This window comes from Callospermophilus lateralis, chromosome 17 (genome assembly GCF_048772815.1).
Source record: "Callospermophilus lateralis isolate mCalLat2 chromosome 17, mCalLat2.hap1, whole genome shotgun sequence".
Classification (NCBI taxonomy): domain Eukaryota; kingdom Metazoa; phylum Chordata; class Mammalia; order Rodentia; family Sciuridae; genus Callospermophilus; species Callospermophilus lateralis.
The window spans coordinates 31,575,401-31,589,459 of NC_135321.1; positions in this window are offsets into that span (position 1 = coordinate 31,575,401).

A 14,059-nucleotide genomic window follows, 5' to 3' on the forward strand; every position below is an offset into this window, starting at 1 on the left:
ATTTGTTGTTAATAACACATTTGTCAGATGACTCTTATTAAGTAGATTTGGCTGAGAAGACAGGTTCAAGGAGAAAGGAAGAAAGGACTACTTTAATCAATCTATATGCTCGTGAGGATACCCAGTGTACTTTGTGCCTATAATTTGAGGAACAGGGGATGCAACTTTATGTCTTCTTGCGCATGCTGTGTCCTCTCCAGCACCATATGACTTCTTATAGCACTTAATGGCAAATGAAGTAAGAAGACACAGACTTAACCCATTGCCCTACTGCTTACCAGCTCTAGATGTGTCTAACCCTTTATTTCATTGCCTGTAAAGTGAGCGGATGCTTGCTCTACCCTTCTCATAAAGTTTTATAGGCTCAAATAAAATAATGAATGTGGAAGTGCTTTCCATAGTTAAGCACTTACCACAGTTATTATGACCATGAACTTTGAAGTCTGAGATAGGTTAAATACCTGCCTATCACTGTCATTGACACAAACTTGAGGAAATTATTTAGCTTTCTTTGCTTTAATTTTTAATCTTAAACATCAGACAAACAATACTTTTGATTGTCTTGATGATTAAATGAGTTCATAATTGAAAAAGGACCTATGACATTACAATATTGATCAATGTTTGTTGTTTTTGTTATTGAGCTATCATTGTTATCAGCATTATTAACATACATTTCCAAAGAAATATAAGCCATGATTATGGAGTGTCATCAGTGATTCATAGAGACCCATGACATGACTTCTGATTTTGATCTCACAAATTAATAAAACACCAGTGAATTTTCGTTTCCTCAACTGGCAAAAATGAAATTCATGTGCATCTCACAGGATCCTTCTGAATGTTAAATGGTGTGAGGTATATAATCATATGGAGAAATATCTTATAAATCATAGGTATTTTTAAAAAATGGATCTCTTTGTCATGTTTTAGAGATAGGGGTTGATTTTATGGCCTTGAGAAAGAATTTCAGGGTATGATTGTGTGTCTACTGAGTTTTAATATTTTAGGGTACAATTATTTCTCCATGAAGTTAATTTTTTTCCAAAATATTTTCTCCAGCAAGTAAATTGTGTGTGTGTGTGTGTGTGTGTTTTATTGTTTAGATATGAGGTGTCCCCCCAAATCTCCTATATTAATTCAGTAATGTAAGGAGGTGATAGTTGAAACTCTATCAGTCCACTCTAGTTTTAATGGACTAACTAGGTAAGTGGTCATTATAGGCAGGTGGGGAGTGGCTGGAGGAGGTGGGTCACTGGGGGCATTTCCTAGAAGTCTTCATCTTCCCTGTGGATCTTTTCCCTTCCTCTCTCTACTTCTCATTGCCATAAACAGAGAAGAACCCTCCACCACACCCTTCCTCCCTGATGTAGTCCATGTTGGCCCCAGAACAATGGAGTGGGCCCAACATGGACTACACCTATGAAACCATAATAAACTTTGCCTTCTGTAAGTTGTTATTTATCACAGTGATGTAAAACTAACTAACACAGCGTATAACCTAACAGATACCAAATACCATAAAACACATTTTTTTAATTAGGTAGAAGAGTATTAAAGAAAATTATCCTGAAAGTATGTCCCATTTTTCAAAATTAGACAGAAGGGGAAACATTTTTATAGTAGATGGGGTGGGTAAATATCAATGGTCAACCTATTTATTTTATGGCAGACAGAGTGTATGTCTCTTGATATACGATCCCTCACTGGGTAGGTACTATACTATTGTGGAAATGCTCCAAAGCTCATGACAGATTTTGGACAATATATGAAGTGCCAGTTAATGGATAAAAAATACAGTCTATTTTATAAACTCACTCATGTCAGACACTTAAGTTGTTCATAAGAGTGGCAGAGATCAATAATGGGCAGAAAATTCCAATCATCAAATAAACAGATAAAGCCTCCAATATCCAAGACTTAAGTGAATCTCTGCTGAGCAGCAAATTCTACAGAGGAGACTTGCCACCTTTTCAGCCATTTGACTGGAAACTGGAGCAAGATTGCAAAATCAAGAATTGCCACGTTCCCTTTTACGATTAATTCTTTAGTTCAGAGAGTGCACATTGAAGAATAGTGATAGTGATGAAACTTCTAGGTTTTCCTAATAATACTAGGACTTTTCGATGTCTCTCATTAATGGTGTGACTTGTTCGTGCAGGTATATTTTCCCTCTCATGTATCCAGAACCACCTGGAAATGAAGTGTTACACTCAAGTGGTTTCCTCAAATAAGTGGAGCTTTGCAGATGGCCTCACCAACCCCATCTCCTCTTATGTACCCATGCTATCTGAGAAACTTTCTAAGCTGTTTTTTAAGCTTCACTTCTTTTTAAAGCAAAGAAAATAGAAGAAAATCAACATTGTTCATTACCGTTCTGTGTGACAGCACAATCTCTTGTCTAGTGCTCTTGATAGCTGTGAGTTGCCACTTTTAGAATCACATTCTTTAATAACATCCCCTTTACTTTTGTCTACCTACTCCTCTGACAGACACATACTCTATTTGTTTTGTGGGTTAATTCTTTAGTTTAGTACAAAAAGTAACAGGGAATATATATGTTTGTATAAATACAGAAATATATATATATATATATATATATATATATGTATGTATATACATATATATATATAAACATATATGTATATGCCTATATTTATATAAATAAAAACTATTTTAAAATAAAAGTCAAAAAGTAATGGATCTCAGGACCGGGTTTGTGGCTCAGTGGTAGAGTGCTCGCCTTTCATGTGAGAAGCCCTGAGTTCCATCCTCAACACCATATAAAAATAAATAAATAAAAAAGTGGTATTGTGTCCAACTACAACTAAAAAATAAATATATTTTTAAAAAGTAATGGATCTCATGAACTTGGTGATAATTCCTTTGTGAACGTAGATCCTGAGAGCCTCACATTAAGGACTGTTATCTAGAAAAATTTTACAAGCACCCCTCTTTGACATAAGTACTTTGCAGATTTGCACAGATCTTTATCCAGAGTACCTTAGACCCATATCTACAGGCTGACTGTATTACAGATAGTGGCCTTGTTGGTCTGTATGAAGACAATTTATAAAATGTGGTAGGGATCACAAACTGCAGTCTCATCAATTAAATCAGTATACTGTTAGTTCTGCTTCTGTTTCAGCAACTAATTTCTTGTCTCATGCCTCATAGTTATTTCCGTTGTGTGTTCAATTTTAATTATATTGCACTTTCCTTGTTTGGCCTAATTTTGGACATGAAATGCACTTTGAACCCCATGTCCTAGGTGACATTAATATTTTCCTGTAAACTGGGTGTAAGGTCCACCATGGGACCTGTCTATTTTCAACTATGTATCTATCTAAATATCTGTGTATATTCTTTCTCCCATCATTCTGTGTTGTTTCTTTCATCTCAATGTTGCAATATTTGACCATGATTTGTATTGTGATGCTCCGAAGTTTACACCTAATTACCCCAGTTTCCTTTCATTGACTCCTGCTGACACATTTTTTTATTTTCTGGACATATATTCTGGAAGATCTATCTAGTCATTATTTTCTGGCCTAAGTCATTACCAACTAATCTCTAGAATACCACTTCTTTCTTCTTTCTGTTTTTCCTTTTATCAATTCAATACTATATTATTAATAAAAAAACATATTAATAAATCTATATTTCTTTTGATTTGATATATTCAAATGCCACTGGTAAATATCTGCTCTGTGAACCCTGCATTATGTGAAATTAGAATTGTTTAAATTCTTAGAGCTCCTGTTTGTGTTCTTCCTTCCTGATTCCATGTCACTTATTCCACAGGTCGGGGCAAGGACAGTTCCTCTCACCCCCTAGTCTACTCCAGTCATGTCCAGAAGTACATGTTTGTAACTGTAGCTTTTGTTTCTTCACAGGATAACTTCCAATATAAAGAATAAGCTGTTGGAAAATTCATAAACAATTTAAAAGATACTAGGTAACCATTACACAGTTGCCTCAAGCTGACTTCCAGCTGTAGTAAAAGGGGGACTGTTTTGATTGTAATCTTTTCACAAGGAAGAAAAGTATTTCACTGAGAAATAAGTACCTACATGGTTCAGATTTTCCTCTCCTTCAAAAGTTTTCAGATCAAAATTTAGGATTAAGTATTCTTGATAGCTCTAGGTTTACCCTCAGATAATGTCTATGGTCAGGCAATAACTCATCTCTTTTGGCTTGTTTTCTAGGAGTTTAGTTTTGCTTTCTTTTGTTGTTTGTTTTCTGTTCTTTCCCCTAGGGAAAATAAGCAATTGAAGTCCCTAGCAGTTTTTCCAGAGCATAATGTCACCACCCGTGGTCCAAGAGAAGGTATCTTCCCTATTCTCAACATACATAAACCCAAGATTTGCCTTTTTAGATTGTGACAGACCCTAGTGGCAGTTGGGCCAAATGGCTGTTTGATGTTCTAACACCGAGGAGAGGTAGAAGCTCATGAGGTAGAAAAAATATTTCTCAAATGTTTCCAGGTTTTTTAAAATGTGAATTCTGATCCCACTATAACTCAGCAGCCCTGACCACCAGTCCCCGCCACTAACACAAACCTGTGTGCTTGCAAAAGAGCAAAATTTCCTAGCCTGCATACATTTATAGGTTTCTTGATTTCAATAAATATTAAATTTGACTTATTTTTCTATGTACTACAAATACAAAGATAAACAAGCTAAGTTATGTACCCAGATGATCTGTTTTTTTTAAAGTTTAGACAATTACTGGGTTACAATAATTTAAAGAGAAAGGCAATAGGTTAATATGTTACCCAATGCAGCAATATCTATATTTTTAAAAGGGAACTTCCATGAAAGAAAAGGGTTTATTTCGGGATTGGGCACATCTTATTGCTAGAGAGCTTGTTTAGCATGAACTATATTCTAGGTTTTAGCACAACATCACACACATACAAAAAAAAAAAAAAATACATCCAGGCACAGGGTTACATGTCTATAATCCGGCTGCCCAGGAGGCTGAGACAGAGGACCTCAAGTTCAAGGGCAGCCTGAAGAACTTAGCAAGTTCCTGTCTCAAAATTAAATTTTAAAACACTGGGAAGACAGTTCAGTGGTAGAGCACTTGTCTGATGTGCACGTGACCCTGTGTTAAATCTCCTGTAGCACAACAAAGAAAGAAAAGGAAAAAGAAGAAAATGCTTATCTCGAAAGTGTATAAAGTCAAAAATTTCTAGAAAACAAAAACAATTAATGTACAGCCCTTTAATTCTTCATGAATCTCAAATTGCTTCACATTGACAGCCACATACAGATCCCATTTTACATCTTATGTAAGTGCTTTAGGCAGTTATTTTTTCTTTTTTCTTTGACAAGGCTTTCAAGAATCTTACTTATAGAATTATCAAAGTTAATCAATGTAGCTACACTCAGAATCAGCCTCATTAAGTATTGTTCAAGCACTTCTTATGCAATGAGTAGAGAGAGAAGCTATATACTGTCTACTCTCAAAAATAATGCATTTGAGCATCTTTGTCTAATTACTATGCAGAGTGCCGCATAGCTATTACTTTACTTAAATTTATAATATCAATGAAGCAATCTTTCTCTTTTCACATTTTATAATTGATAAAAATGAATGTGGAAGAAATTAGCAATTGAACAATGGAGACATTGTAATGTTTATAGTGCCAAAGATATTAAGTGGAGATACCCAAGATTCAAACTTCTGTGCGCCTGACTCTGCAGATCATTAACTGTCACACAATATTTACCTCAATGTAATTAAAACCTGGTAGAGAGACAGGTCATATAAAAATGAAACATGTATCCAACAATAAAAAAGCAGAATATGACAAATGCAACATGGTTGATTTAGATAGATAATTACATGTTGTGAGCTTCATCAATCATGATTAAAACTTTTTGTTTTCTCTTATCTTTCCACCGCATTGCCTGGAACATCATAGACTCCAAACAAATATTTGTTGACTTGCTGATTTGATTGGTTAATATTTTAAATTGTACATAAAAACTTAAAACAGAGTTGCTTTTTTTTTTTTCCTAGTAAATTTGAAGTCTGGGGAGAGGTGAGTTGCAGTATCCCTGGCTCTTAGTTCCAAGGAGACAAGACATTACCATTATCTTCTAACATTCCTGAGAGACAACAAATGACTTATGGTGATAGTTTGAGAAAGTAGGGTCTTCTTATTTGGCAAGTGTGGTTCAAAGATATTTTGAGTTTTCTCAAAGATAAAACTCATCTTTATAAAGGAGGTTGTATCCAAATGTTGAATATACTGCCGTTGGTGGCAGCAGAGTATATCCAGGAAGGACATTCCATTGTGTTTCACATGTTGTAAAGAAGGATCAGAAATCTGATTACTTTTCAGTCACAATCTACAGGTCTTTGGTGTTAATATTTAAAGCATGAATATAAAGTGTGGCAAGAGCTCAGGTTTAAGAGCTGCAATAATGGGAGGAAACATTCTTTAATTAGAATTCTACTCTAAAACCAAAAGCTTCTCTCTCTCTCTCTCTCTCTCTCTCTCTCTCTCTCTCTCTCTCTTCTTGCCCTATTTTTCTGTCATACTCAAATCATATTCAAGATTTTCAAACCTAAACTGTCATTGAATTTATCTGCCAGTTTTGGGGAATGACATGCATCATACAATTAAAAACAAACAGCCCTCTTTCCAAGAACATTAAAAGTATGGTTTGGATGTAAAATATCTCCCAAAAGTTCAATGCTCTGAAGGTCTGGTCCTCAGTGTAGCACCTTCCAGAGAAGAGATTTTCCAGAAAGTGACTGGATCTTCAGTGTTCTGAACTCATCAGTGGATAATCCACCAATGCCTGATGCACTATTTGGAGGTGGGGCCTATTTTTAGGAAGTAGGTTGCTAGGAGCATGCCCTAGAAGGGACTTTCTTTTCTCTGACCCTTCTCCCTCCATCCTCTCTCTTTGTTTCCTTGCTGCTAAGGTTTGAACAGCTTTCCTCTGTCATGCCTTTCCTCCATGATGCTCTGCCTTACCTCAGGTCCAGAGCAATGGAACCAGCTGAGCAAGAACTGAAACGTGCTCCAACAGATATCGTTCCTTCTTTAAGTCATTATCATCAGGTATTTTGTTGAAAAGCAGACCAACACATGTAGAATTCAAAAATAACTTACGTGAAATGGTTGAGAAAGATACTGTAGTTTCTAGACTGTGGCTTGCAATGTTAAATACTGATGAATAACAAATGTTGAATGTTTTTTAAAAATATTTGAGGTCATTGTAGAGTAATAGGGGATGCTGAGGACTCACTGTTTCAAGCCCATGAAGACCAGAAGAATTAGTCATAAATACTGAGCATTTGAGTCATTGTGTTGGCTAAGCAGGATTTTATGCAAAGGGTTCTTCCCTTCTTGATTCCTTTCATATCAAATACTTCAGTGGCTTGTTGCTCTGCCTCTATATGAAACTGACTGTCTTTTTACAGTTAAAGGAAAAAAAAAAAAAAAGCCTCGCCTTGCCCATCTCCAGTACATCAGCACACATGGAGGCTACATTTCCCTAAAGTTCAGAGAGGGTTTATTTCCCCCAGCATCTCTACCTGCTACACAGGCCTCTCACAGCTCAGGAAGAGACACAGCCTGAAATGCACTGCCGGGCTTTGAACGCTCTCTGAATAGCTCTTGTCAGTCAGGAGCCTGCATTTCATGTTTCAGATTTTTCCCAGGGGGCTTTGATGTTAATCCATTTCACACTTCTAACACATCTGTTCTTCTTCAGGCTTTCTTATCTTTTCTGAGCATTCAAATATATATGTGGGGAAGAAAAAAAAAAAACTTTGGCTGTCATTGTGCAGTTTCTGAAAGAAGACTTTAATGATGAAGCACATTCCTCCTCACCTCATTGATACTGGATTTTAAATGCATGAGATGCCATATGTGAATCACAATTTTTCTAACATTTTCTACACACCCCTTTTTTAAGGTCAGATGTCCTGGATGCTGAAACTAATTGAAGAAACAGCTAAATTATTTGATGAAGATGTGCAAATATATCTTGTGTTTTTGCCACGTGCCAAACTCAGTGCAAGGGTATTGAGGAAGCGCCAAACGCAATGACACTGAAAAGCAATTCTACTACTAGTAGCATCATATTCCATTGGTCAACAATGACACATAGTAAAAACTTTAAATAATCATGTTAAAACATAAAATACATTTCAATGTGGCAATTCAGTTAATTGCATAATACAGCATATGAATATTTGGTAATAATCTGATCATCAATGATGATCAAATAGAGAGAAGTAATAAGGAGAATACAGTGAGCTGGGAAAGCTTCAATGAGAGGGAATAGTGACTAAAACCTAGAGACAAGTACTTAAGCCAGAACTTAAGGTGTTTATAGAAGAAAGCTTTGTTCATCAATCACAATTTTTTTCTGATATTGATGATGTATTTCTCTCTTGGCAGACTTACTGTGTTGCTAAGGGATTAGGTCTAGTTTTAGCCCTCAGCAGGCTTTTATTTGTAAAGAGTAATAAAAGAAAATAATAATAATAATTTGGAACTAATAATATGCATGCTGGTCTATATATTGCTAGGTGAAATATAAAAATTAATAGCAAGGCACTTGTTCTTTTTTATTATATCCTTTCAATCCTATTCTTTGTTAAAAAGGAACTGCTCCTATCCTGATAAAATAAAAAGAACAGCTCTGCAAAATGTTACAAAATGCCATATTAGATCTATTACATGAATTTAAATGGAGGCCATTGTCAACGTTATCAGTCTTTCTTCTCCTTTCACTGAATGAAGCATGGCAAAATTTAATCTATAAACTGCTTTGCAGAACATTCTGCAGTTACTACAGAATTTCATCATTAAGCATACAGGATACAATTAGCAGTGTGCTTTATAGAACCTCCTGTCTAGGATTAAAAGTGACTGAAGAAAAGTAAAATATTGAGTGTTCCCCTTCATAGGAATTTAGAATCAGAAACTGAATGGCAATTTTTTTTCATGATGGCATAAAAGACCAGACCTTTACCAATGTGGAGAGATTACAAAGAGGTATATTTTGATGTAACTTGAGAAAATTCTAAGTGTAGCTCTCCAACAGTGGAAATCCATTACAGGAAAGAATAAAGCGTCCATCCAGAATGCTGGAGTAAGAATTCCTACATGGGTAAAAGCTTGCTGTGGAAAACTCATAATCAATTTTATGATTGAATGATTCTATGATATAACTATGAAATGTAATCCAAGATGAGTAGAAGGCATTAAAACGAATATCCACCCTGAAATGGAGTGACAATTGAATAGCAAGGGAGACAGTGGGCATGAGTGGTATGTGGTAATGGGTTATCTCTCACAGCCCTTTACATATTCTGGTTAAACCACAAGAAAGCTCAGTACATCATAAATATACAACCATTGTCTACCTGCTAATTATACACTCTAATTTAATAGTCTTTCCACTGAATTTATGGAGAAAATGTAACAGGCTGAACTGTAGTTTATTTTGTGTAAATCAGCTCATGTAAAAGAACTGTAAACTTGGATACCTGTTCCTATCTCCTTACTTATTTCTTTTTTCCTCGTTAACCCCAGCCCACCTCATGACACTTAAAATTGTCCTTATTATTTTATTTATAATATATGACTGAAAACAACCAAGATGTGAGTCCATTTGAAAACCATGATGTCAAATATTGGATGAAAAAAAAAAAAAAAAAAAAGAATTTGTTAGAAAGAAAAATAAATTTGACAGCATAAGATGTTGATTTACAAAAGCTAAATTTCCCATTAGGCCTAATGTTATATGTCATAAATTTACAATTTTTGCTTTAAAATATAATAAACATCCAATTGCTCTTTCAGTTGTGATATGAAAAAATAATATGTTCTTTTACTGGTATTTGTATTGCATGGCATTTAAGAATTCAACCCTTAGAGGATTTACTATAACTTAGAATGGTTACCTGTGATCTCCGAGCCAAGGAGGCTGCTGTTCAAGGCAGCTAATTCCAACCTAACCTCTGACAGCTAATTGGTAAACAAAACAATGAGAAGGTTTGAAATATTAAATTAGATTTTGAATTACCTTCAACCCCATTAGCACATTGTATTGTTGAGCAGTGATTTCAGTAAATGAGAATTCTAAGTAGAATGAAACACAAAAGACCAAAATAAAAAAATACTAATCATACAGATTATCCAACACAGGCACTTAAATTACCACTCCTGTTTTATAGTTATTATCATACCTCTATAATCCATGTCCCTTTACAAGGCTATTCAGGCTATAACACATGACAGGCAGTGCATTGCTCTGCTATTTATAAGGTGCCTTGGGTCATGTTATATGGCATAAGACTAAAGGCAGAATGACTTAAACCACCCAAGAAGTGCAATAATCCCTAACAAATGCACAGCCTGGAGTATCTTATTGCTGTTATGAAATGAAATTCATACATTAAACTAAGAAGAATTGTCAGACTCTGAGCACTTATTGGGAATAATAAACATGTCTATCTATCCATTGATGCATTTTCCCAGCCTATAGGAATAGGAAGTGATTGCTCCAGCCCCACAGATTATCTACTGTGTCTTAGATACAAACTGCATCAATCTTATTATTCTCAGACTTCCCTGACCATCACAATACCTGACCATTATACCAATAACTTTTCAACTGGTGGGATTTTTTTTTTTCTGACATTTTTCTGATTGCCACTATCTTTGCTTTTAGTAGTAATCTTTGTGGGCCAACATTAGTAAAAATATGTTTGCAGAACATGTGTCAAGTAAATTTTTAAAGGAATACAGCTATATTACCTGCTTGGAAGGTGGTAAACTGAGAACAGTGAACATTGGAAGCATGTTCAATTTGACGGAGAGGCTGAGGGGAGTCATCAGCAGTTAGGGGAACTGACTTCACTTGATCCCTTTGCTGATGACCTAGAAGAGGGAGGAAATATCACACCGATGAAAATGTTAACAACAATAAATTGAAAGGTGTTGCAAGCACCCAGGAAGACAGAAAAATAATACAGTTTAGAAATGTCAGTCAGTTTAACTAGTTTAGAAATGTCAGCCAAAGTATTAAGAACAATAACCCACTTAAATTCAGCTAGGTAATGAATTAAGAAAAAAAAATAACAAGGCAGCCATGTCTATGCTAAAATGTGTGTGTGTGTGTGTGTGTGTGTGTGTGTGTGTATTATCCAAACTCAAATATCCCCTACAAAATGTTTATTTCACAAGTAGCACCAATCACCTAATTTTACTAAATATTTTATTTCCTTTTGGGCTTCTTGGTTTTATAATCAAAAAACTACAAATCTTCTTTTAGTAATCAACAATTTATTTACAACTTCTACAACTAGTTTCTTTTGATCATCACTTTTCATGATAGACATCATTCTATATTATTCTTGAAAATCAGATGTAGTCTACAAACACAACTGATCTACTCAGTTGAATCATATCCGCTGTATGTTCCACCACTAATCAATTGTCTTCAGTAAACAAACAAGCCAAATTAGCATCCAAAATATTAATTGATTGAATTCACTGTTATTAAATACACCTGGCAGTTCCAACTGAAGAGCTGAGGAGCAGAGTGTATGTCAATGGTTATTTACTGAGGGACACACTTATTTATCACTCCATAGAATTATATATTTTTTAAATCTGCTTTAGGCTTAGAAACAAATTGTTGGACGTTCACAGAAATGTTTTTGCAAAATGAACGGATTTGTCACCAAACAAGAAACACATAATCAGACTGGCTGAATGTGCCCTAATTAGATCTCAGCCTTGGATTGACACTGACACATGTGTTGTGCCACGTTTTCGGGGAGCTGAAGTCTCATTATATGGGTGGTCGGGGGCTATTGCTATTCTGCTATTATAATTTTACCATATTTTTTGAAGTGTGCTACATGTTTCTTTTCTTTAACTTCAGCCTGGGTAAATGAGATGGGATTGTAAGTGATTCATAGAATTTTTTAACATTCAGAAACTTTGAAATGCATTGTAGTCATGCATTGAATACAGCACTAAATAAACAGTCATCTAAGCCAACTAATGAGAAGAAAAATAAGACTGGAATCCTAAAATTAAAGCAAAAAGGCTCTCATTACATGACTTAGTTTGGTGTCTGGCTAAGCATTAAAAGTTTTTTTTTTTCCTTTTCTCTAAATTCATAAAGGTTATTCTCAATTTCGTGGAAGGTGATATGGAGTTCACTGGAGCCACCAGAGATAGGGGATCATGAATAAATTTCTGGGAAAGTGATAGCTCAAGTACCTGTTAAGGGGCTCTCCACTAGGATTGAACAACTTGTGCAATCTTAGGACAAGAGTAAGTCAAAACCAAGTGACATCAGGATAATACAGCAGAATGGGAATGTAGCAAATTGAGATGAAAGACGCAAGTGGAGACACTCAACTCTGCAGGATCTGAAAACAGGTTGAAAAGGGAAGCAAAGGAAAAAAAAATAACCATGGGAAACATCATGTCCCGATGAGTGGACTTGGATAAATGAGCTTCACCTAGTCTCAAATGCTGAGACCACAGACCCTTGTAACCATCTGCCTCAGAGAATAAACTCTGGGTTGCTTGGGACAAACACAATGAGGGACAGATGACCTGCTATTCAGCTCCATCCCTTGGCCCCTTCCCAATTCTTTTTTTTTTTTTCCAAGAACAGAGGACTCAGTCTTAGCTAGGTTTCAGGTTAACCTATATCACTCTAAAATGTGAGTAATTCCATCACTGTTATTACCAAAAAAATATAATTAGTAGATCCAATTGCCTTGTAAGTATACCTAAAGTTTTACTTCTTTGTCAATTTAAAGACTAAATGGTAGTTGGCAAATTTACCCAAAGGAGTAAGTTGTGTGGATTTTTATTGTTTTTCTATGAAATTAAGTCATTAAATGGAGGTAATTGAGGAAAAACTAAAGGTCACAGAAGTACATTAACACAAGGGAAAATAACAATCCAAGATATCAGAGAAAAAATACTATTAAAAAGATACAAATTATGTTTGAAAGCAGAATTTCACTTCATATTAGGGTATTAGGGTAATCAATATTATAGTTCACATAGTATTATTGTACTCCATAGATGTGCATCATCATTCAAAAGATACAATTAATGCACACTTATTATATATATATATAGAGGTGATATGTTTTCTATTGAATTGGTAGTCAACTCCATATCATGGCTTTTAGCATGTAGTACCAAGTCACATTTACAATAGACTTTCTTATTTCTACCTCCATCTGAGAAAATGGTATGAAGGTATTCATTAAGAGATTTCTACATTGCATATATCAGTAATTAGTTCTCAGAATGTGAAAACTGCTTAAACATACCAGGCTTATGGGTCACAAAGGAGTTGTGTAAACAGGGCACATAACCCTCTACATAAAAGCAGTAGAATTTTGCTGAATATATGAGTGAAAGAAAAACTACAATCTCATTTTTTTTACAACATTAAGGAATTTGCAGTAAACTCTTCCTTTTGGCTAAAGATTGAGTTAATAATATGAGTTACTAATAATACACACAGCAAAGCTATGTATCTTCTATATTTTCGGAGACATTGCTCATAGGCAGAATATTCCCATAAGATTTCTTCTTGGTTGAGAGGAATAAATTAATTAATTAATTAATTAAAACCTTTTGAAAGGCTGTTGACCTCTGAGAAATTATGATTTTCATTTGCAAAACAGTGCTCATCCTCAACGTATTTGGTAAACTGACTCTTTGGAAAACTGATACTAAGTAGAAAGAATTCAGGTCAGTGGTAGCAGAGGTACAAGACCTCTGCTAAGTAAGCTTCCTAACTTCCCCCAAGTGCTTTGTGAGCCATAACAAATCATAAATTTCTAATATTCAAAATAGCTGAAATCTTAGCAGACACAAATATGTTAGCATGAAAGATCACAAAGCTGTTTTATTACACCATTTCTTCTGGTAGAAATAGATATATCTTATTTTCTTCATTCTTTAAGTGACACCTCAGTAATTACTAATTGGCAACTGGCAATCACCCAACACATTCAATTCAACTAGTATCCT